General features: G+C 46.2%; 1 pseudogene; it reads right to left on the reverse strand.

Annotated features, from left to right (window-relative positions):
• Nucleotides 1-2194: 2194 nt before the first annotated feature.
• Nucleotides 2195-2312, reverse strand: LOC126427494 (5S ribosomal RNA; annotated as a pseudogene).
• Nucleotides 2313-7122: the final 4810 nt, after the last annotated feature.

Below are 7122 nucleotides of genomic sequence, written 5' to 3' on the forward strand. Positions count from 1 at the left end.
TTGCGAGAAAAACTGTCTGAGGTGCTCTTTCATATGATGTATTGTTAACAATATTAGACTACTGGCCATTAAAACTGCTACACCGCGACGATGACGTGCTAGAGACGCGAAATTTAACCGACAGAATGAAGATGCTGTGATATGCAAATGATCAGCTTTTCAGAGCATTCACACAATGCTGGCGCCGGTGGCGACACCTACAATGTGCTCACATGAGGAAAGTTTCCAACCGATTTCTCATACACAAACAGCAGTTGACCGGCGTTGCCTGGTGAAACGTTGCTGTGATGCCTCGTGTAAGGAGGAGGAATGCGTACCATCACGTTTCCGACTTTGATAAAGGTCGGATTAGAGCCTATCGCGATTGCGGTTTATCGGATCGCGCGACATTGCTTCTCGCGTCGGTCGAGATACAACGACTGTTAGCAGAATATGGAATCAGTGGGTTCAGGAGGGTAATACGGAACGCCGTGCTGGATCCCAACGGCCTCGTATCACTAGCAGTCGAGATGACAGGCATTTTATCCGCACGGCTGTAACGGATCGTGCAGCCACGTCTCGATCCCTGAGTCAATAGATGGGGACGTTTGCAAGATGACAACCATCTGCACGAACAGTTCGACGACGTTTGCAGCAGCACGGACTATCAGCTCGGAGACCGTGGCTGCGGTTACCCTTGACGCTGCATGACAGACAGGAGCGCCTGCGATGGTGTACTCGACGACGAACCTGGGTGCACGAATGGCAAAACGTCATTTTTTCGGATGAATCCAGGTTCTGTTTACAGCATCACGATGGTCGCATCCGTGTTTGGCGACATCGCGGTGAATGCACATTTGAACGGTGTATTCGTCGTCGCCATACAGGCATATCACCCGGCGTGATGGAATGGGATGCCATTGGTTACACGTCTCGTTCACCTCTTGTTCGCATTGACGGCACTTTGAACAGTGGACGCTACATTTCAGATGTGTTACGATCCGTGGCTCTACCCTTCATTCGATACCTGCGAAACCCTACATTTCAGCAGGATAATGCACGACCGCATGTTACATGTCCTATACGAGCCTTTCCGGACACACAAAATGTTCGACTGCTGCCCTGGCCAGCACATTCTCCAGATCTCTCAGCAACTGAAAACGTCTGGTCAATGGTGGCCGAGCAACTGGCTCGTCACAATACGCCAGTCACTACTCCTGGTGAACTGTGGCATCGTGTTGAAGTTGCATGGGCAGCTGTACCTGTACATGCCATCCGAGCTCTGTTTGACTCAATGCCCAGGCGTATCATGGCCGTTATTATGGCCAGAGGTGGTTGTTCTGGGTACTGATTTATCTGGATCTCTGCACCCAAATTGCGTGAAAATGGAATCACATATCAGTTCTAGTATAATATATTGGTCCAACGAATACCCATTTATCATCTACATTTCTTCTTGGTGTAGCAGTTTTAATGGCTAGTAGTGTAAGTCGAATGTAGTAAATGCTATAAAGCCTTAAAACCCATACATTCGTTTTGAAACACCCTGTATTTTGTAATTAAAATTTTTTCCTCTAAGATTGTTCGAGGTTCTCTTAATGGTGGAGTGACCACTGCCACACAGAAGAAAACAGGGTGGATCTGTTGGACTAGATCCTACCTGACTGCCATGGATTAGCAGATGCTCTGCTGCTTGGTAGCTAACGTCATACAAAACCCTGACAATGACTCTGTATCATGGTTCAGACAATACGGATACAACTTGAACACCTCCTGCATCACATTTTATTGGAGGTTATTTTCGATAAAACGCACAGTAGTTGTGAGAAAGAAGGTGTTACACGCTGTTATACCCCGCATCATAGAGGCTGGGTGATAGGGACGTGTGAAGGGGATGAAGTCTGCACATGCGTGGCGGCAGAGACTGGGCAAACAAGGTCCGTGTTGCCGACCTGTGTAGCTGCGGACAGCAATCAGGCGCAGTTGCATTCGGTAAATCAGTTCAAATCTATGAGTACTCCGTCTTCAGGCCACGAGTGGCCTCCCGGGACCATCCGACCGCCGTGTCATCCTTAGAGGAGGCTGCAGATAGGAGGGGCGTGGGGTCGGCACACCGCTCTCCCGGTCGTTATGATGGTATTCTTGACCGGAGCCGCTACTACTCGGACGAGTAGCTCCTCAATTGGCATCACGAGGCTGAGTGCACCCCGAAAAATGGCAACAGCGCATGGTGGCCTGGATGGTCACCCATCCAAGTGCCGACCACGCCCGACAGTGCCTAACTTCGGTGATCTCATGGGAACCGGTGTATCAACTGCGGCAAGGCCGTTGCCTTCAAATCTATGAGGGAATAACATATTTTAAAACCGATTTCGATCAGTTATCTACATGAGAGAAATCTTACTTCACGTCTTGAGGTTGGGTCCACCGCTCCACAGCAATTGTCTGTGTGTCGTCGGTAGGAGAGAACAGCTGATGCAGTCTAACGACAAGACCATCGATAATGGTTGCAGAAATTACCATTTGTTGCGATTTGGACTATATTATAAATAAAAATGTGGTACACAACAAAATATACTTCAAACGTAAACCGAACTCATTATTGATATTTGACAATTGCTTCTACTCGATGTAATTTTTTAAATGTATATAACGCGCGTATGTGGGTGTATTTCACTGCAGTTCAATGTAAATCACTATGCACAAAAAAGAGTTACTAGTAACAAAGACTAGTGCAAAGGACTATCGTAAAAATTGGCAGTGTGTCATATTTTACGGTATAAAAAGAGGCATTATGATTTTAAATTAATTCGTTCCACATTACAATGGGAGAACGCATTTATGATCCATTGAACAAGCAAACAATTAACCATCTTCCGTGAATAACTAGGCGGAATGCTCGCGATAACGTCGAAAAGCTGCGATATCTCGACGGGTAACCCTACCTTTCATTTTAAGGCGTTTTCCAATTCGTGCCTTGAAAATGACAGCGGTTTACTTGTCGAAATATTGCAGTTTTCGACGAATTTATTCGGCCGCATTCTCGTGAGTAACTAGAGCATACAACACGGTGTGTAAACCTTAACTTCTCGCTGGGCGATGTGTTGAACATTATAGAGTGAATACTTGATGGGCTACATATTCCTAATCAATAAAAGCTAGGAAGTTCTCATGTACAGCATGTTGTTCTCAATGGAGAGACGTCTACAGACGTTAAAGTAACCTCTGGCGTGCCACAGGGAAGTGTTATGGGACCATTGCTTTTCACAATATACATAAATGACCTAGTAGATAGTGTCGGAAGTTCCATGCGGCTTTTCACGGATGATGCTGTAGTATACAGAGAAGTTGCAGCATTAGAAAATTGCAGCGAAATGCAGGAAGATCTGCAGCGGATAGGCACTTGGTGCAGGGAGTGGCAAGTGACCCTTAACATAGACAGATGTAATGTATTGCGAATGCATAGAAAGAAGGATCCTTTATTGTATGATTAAATGATAGCGGAACAAGCACTGGTAGCAGTTACTTCTGTAAAATATCTGGGAGTATGCGTACGGAACGATTTGAAGTGGAATGATCATATAAAGTTAATTGTTGGTAAGGCGGGTGACAGATTAAGATTCATTGGAAGAGTCCTTAGAGAATGTACTCCATCAAAAAAAGGAGGTGGCTTACAAAACACTCGTTCGACCTATACTTGAATACTGCTCATGGGTGTGGGATCTGTATCAGATCGGGTTGACAGAGGAGATAGAAAAGATCCAAAGAAGAGCGGCGCGTTTCGTCACAGGGTTATTTGGTAAGCGTGATAGCGTTACGGAGATGTTTTGCAGACTCTGCAAGAGAGGCGCTCTGCATCGCGGTGTAGCTTGTTGTCCAGGTTTCGAGAGGGTGCGTTTCTGGATGAGGTATCGAATATGTTGCTTCCCCCTACTTATACCTCCCGAGGAGATCACGAATGTAAAATTAGAGAGATTCGAGCGCGCACGGAGGCTTTCCGGCAGTCGTATTCCCGCGAACCATACGCGACTGGAACAGGAAAGGGAGGTAATGACAGTGGCACGTAAAGTGCCCTCCGCCACACACCGTTGGGTGGCTTGCGGAGTATAAATGTAAATGTACTATGTATCCAGTTGGGATGTTGACAAAAACATTGTTAACTTATGAGTCTTTAAAACCAAGAAAAATTATTACCTCACTTTGTTTCAAAGTCTACATCGTAATACCATCTGCTATCCGAGTCCATGTCCGAACCATTTGATTGTAAATTTAGGATGACAAGTTTAAGGCTTTCTCCTCATCCTTCTTTACCTCCCTGTTGGTCCTCGTCCCGCGCACATTGTACTTCGAGCTGAAGGGTGACGCTGTCTATTGCTTCATGTACAAGCGTTTCAGTGTCTGTTATTTTGAATGTTTAATTTTTTTCCCCACATGGCTTGTAACCCGTGCACAAATTAATTCTAACCCATTATACTGACAGTGGTGTGTGGGTAAATGCAAAACTGTGTGACCACAATCACCTGCAAGAAAGTAAAATTTGTACATTCTTTCATGTGACTTTTATAAATTAACGAGCTGCAGGCCTATGCTGCCTGGAATATTTTTATTTTTGAACCAGAGCAGAATATCCCATTTCTAGGTACTCGTACCTGGTCTTCTCCCTGTAACAGCTGAATGATAATTGCCATGGTAATACAAGGACCGACAAGATATGGCAAGAATTGTTCAGTGAGCTGCTTGTTGAAAATGGCACTGTTCGTTTCCGAGTGGTAGTCACTATTGATTTTCTTACACGTGAATACTAGCTTACTCTCTGGAACCAAATCAGAAGGGTCAGCATGCACAATAAGTATCCGAGAACCTTTTCCTATGGGAACTTTAAAACCGTCAGTACCATCACTCGTTTCCCAGCAGGTATTCATGGAATGAATTTCACCCATAGTGATTTCTGTTTAACTCCGTGACTGTTCCTTTACAGGGTCTAGAAAAATTTCCGCTACCAGTCACAATAAAAGGTTATTTTCACGAGCTGCGACATCGTCGCGAAAAGACAGTGACCCGTATATGTAATAAGTTTCCTTTAATTTACGTCTATGGTCACAAACTTTTTGTTAACAGATTACCGGTTTCGGTCTTTAGTGACCATCATCAGATCTGCAGCAAAAATGGGAAAAACATAAACACACTCGCATACTGTATACAGCAGTGGAAAGCGGTGGTGCTCTTAATTTGTTAGAGGTGCTTGAAATTTATAAAGCGAAAAATAGTGAACCAACTAAGCTGCTTAACTGGCAGAGCGACCTTGTACCCAATGCCTACTTTACTTTATTAGACAATCATTTACTCTAATTACTGCACTCCTCTGTTGTATATAATTTGTTGATAAGTTCCACTAGTATTGAGTGCTTCACATATTTACTTCGTTTTCATACGTTTTATGCATGACTCTAGTACGTTCTCGTTCCTTCTCTATTCATGTCATAGACTGCATTAATCAGCTAATGTGGCTCATCCACTGTTACGGAATTCTGTCATTCTCTTCTTGCAACGGAGTGCCGCAGGGTACGAGGTGCCCTCTGCCGGTCACGTTCCTCCAACCACTTTCCGCGTGTGCGGAATTCTGGCGTTAGCGCTAACAGAGGGGGCTGATTATGTGCTGCACTGTGTTTTCTTTCATTTGTGGCTCCTTTAGCGATTTGTTTTATGGTTGTTTAACACTACCCGGTGCACTATCAACGGTGTTTAATATTTATGTCATTATCTAGAATATTGGCACTAGAGCACATGTCAACCACTGTTTCTTAACTCTTCCTCTTTTTAACAATATTACTCAGGCGATCTTCATAGGCCGCACCACCCGCTCCTTCTGCCTCCATGATTCCTACCTCACCATTTATGGCCGTCCTATCCACCTCACTCCTACCTTCAAATACCTTGGCCTCACCCTAGACCGCCACCTCACCTGGACTCCCCACCTCGTCACCATCCAAAACAAAGCTCACAACCGACTCCACCTCCTGAAACTCCTGTCCAGCCAGACGTGGGGTCTGCATCCTTCCACCATCCTTCACACCCACAAATCCTTGATCCGCCCCATCCTCTGTAATGCCAGTGTAGCTTGGATTTCCGCCCCTCCCCGGTTCTATAAAGCCCTCCAAATCCTCGAACGCCACGTGCTCCGCCTCGCCTTCCGCATCCGATTTCCGTCCCCCACGCGCATCCTCTACGACCTCGTCCCCTTCCCCCATGTTCTCCTTTTCCTCGAACACATCCGCACACTATATATTGTCCGCCGCCTCGATCCCCCTCAGCCCCTGGTGTCTTCCTTCCTCTCCACCCCCAACCCATTGCCGCGCCTTTACCGTTGTGTCCCACCCCCTCTCCATCTCCACACACTCGGCCTCCTTTTCCGACGCAACTTTCACCGTCTATCCCTCCCGGATGATGAGCTTCGCCCCGACATCTACCCTTCCTACCAACTCTAACCCCCCTCTTCCTGCCTCCTCGTCAGGGCTCCCTCTCCTCCCCCTTCCTTCCCCTGAGCGGCTTACCCCTCCTACCCCCCTCCCTCTCTTGTGCTCCTTCAGTGTCTCTGCACTCCCTCCTGTCTTGTCTTCCCTCTTCATCTCCTGCCCCACCAGTCTCCTGCCTCTCCGTGTACCCACTGACGCCCCTACTCTCTTCATCCTGCTGCCTCCCCTGCTGCCCCTTTCTCTCCCCTCCTTTTCCATCCTCTCCAACCTTTCCCTCAGTAGGTCCCACCTAGCAGTTTTGTTCTTCATTGTGTGTGCTCCAAGTCGGTTTTAAGTGTGCTGTTCTGGAGTGTTTTTAATACTGTGGCCGACTTTTAACCTGTGCATGTGCATTCAATGTCTCCTCTGTGTTTTAAGAATCGGCAACTGCGTTTTTTTTACTTTCTGGTGACTTTTTTAATTCTCCCCCATGAATGTCCCCATGTCAGTGTATTTTTAGCTCAATTTTCTCCTCTGTTTTATGTTCCCCTTTTTTATCGCGTTACGTATGTAAATTTTATTCTTGTTTTAGTTGTCGTGTCACTCAGCTAAAGAGCGGCGGATTGTGCCACTGACAGCCCTCCCCTGCCCATATGGGGCAGGGGAATCAAATCACAATAAAGAAAAAAAA

Source organism: Schistocerca serialis, chromosome 11 (assembly GCF_023864345.2).
Source record: "Schistocerca serialis cubense isolate TAMUIC-IGC-003099 chromosome 11, iqSchSeri2.2, whole genome shotgun sequence".
NCBI lineage: Eukaryota > Metazoa > Arthropoda > Insecta > Orthoptera > Acrididae > Schistocerca > Schistocerca serialis.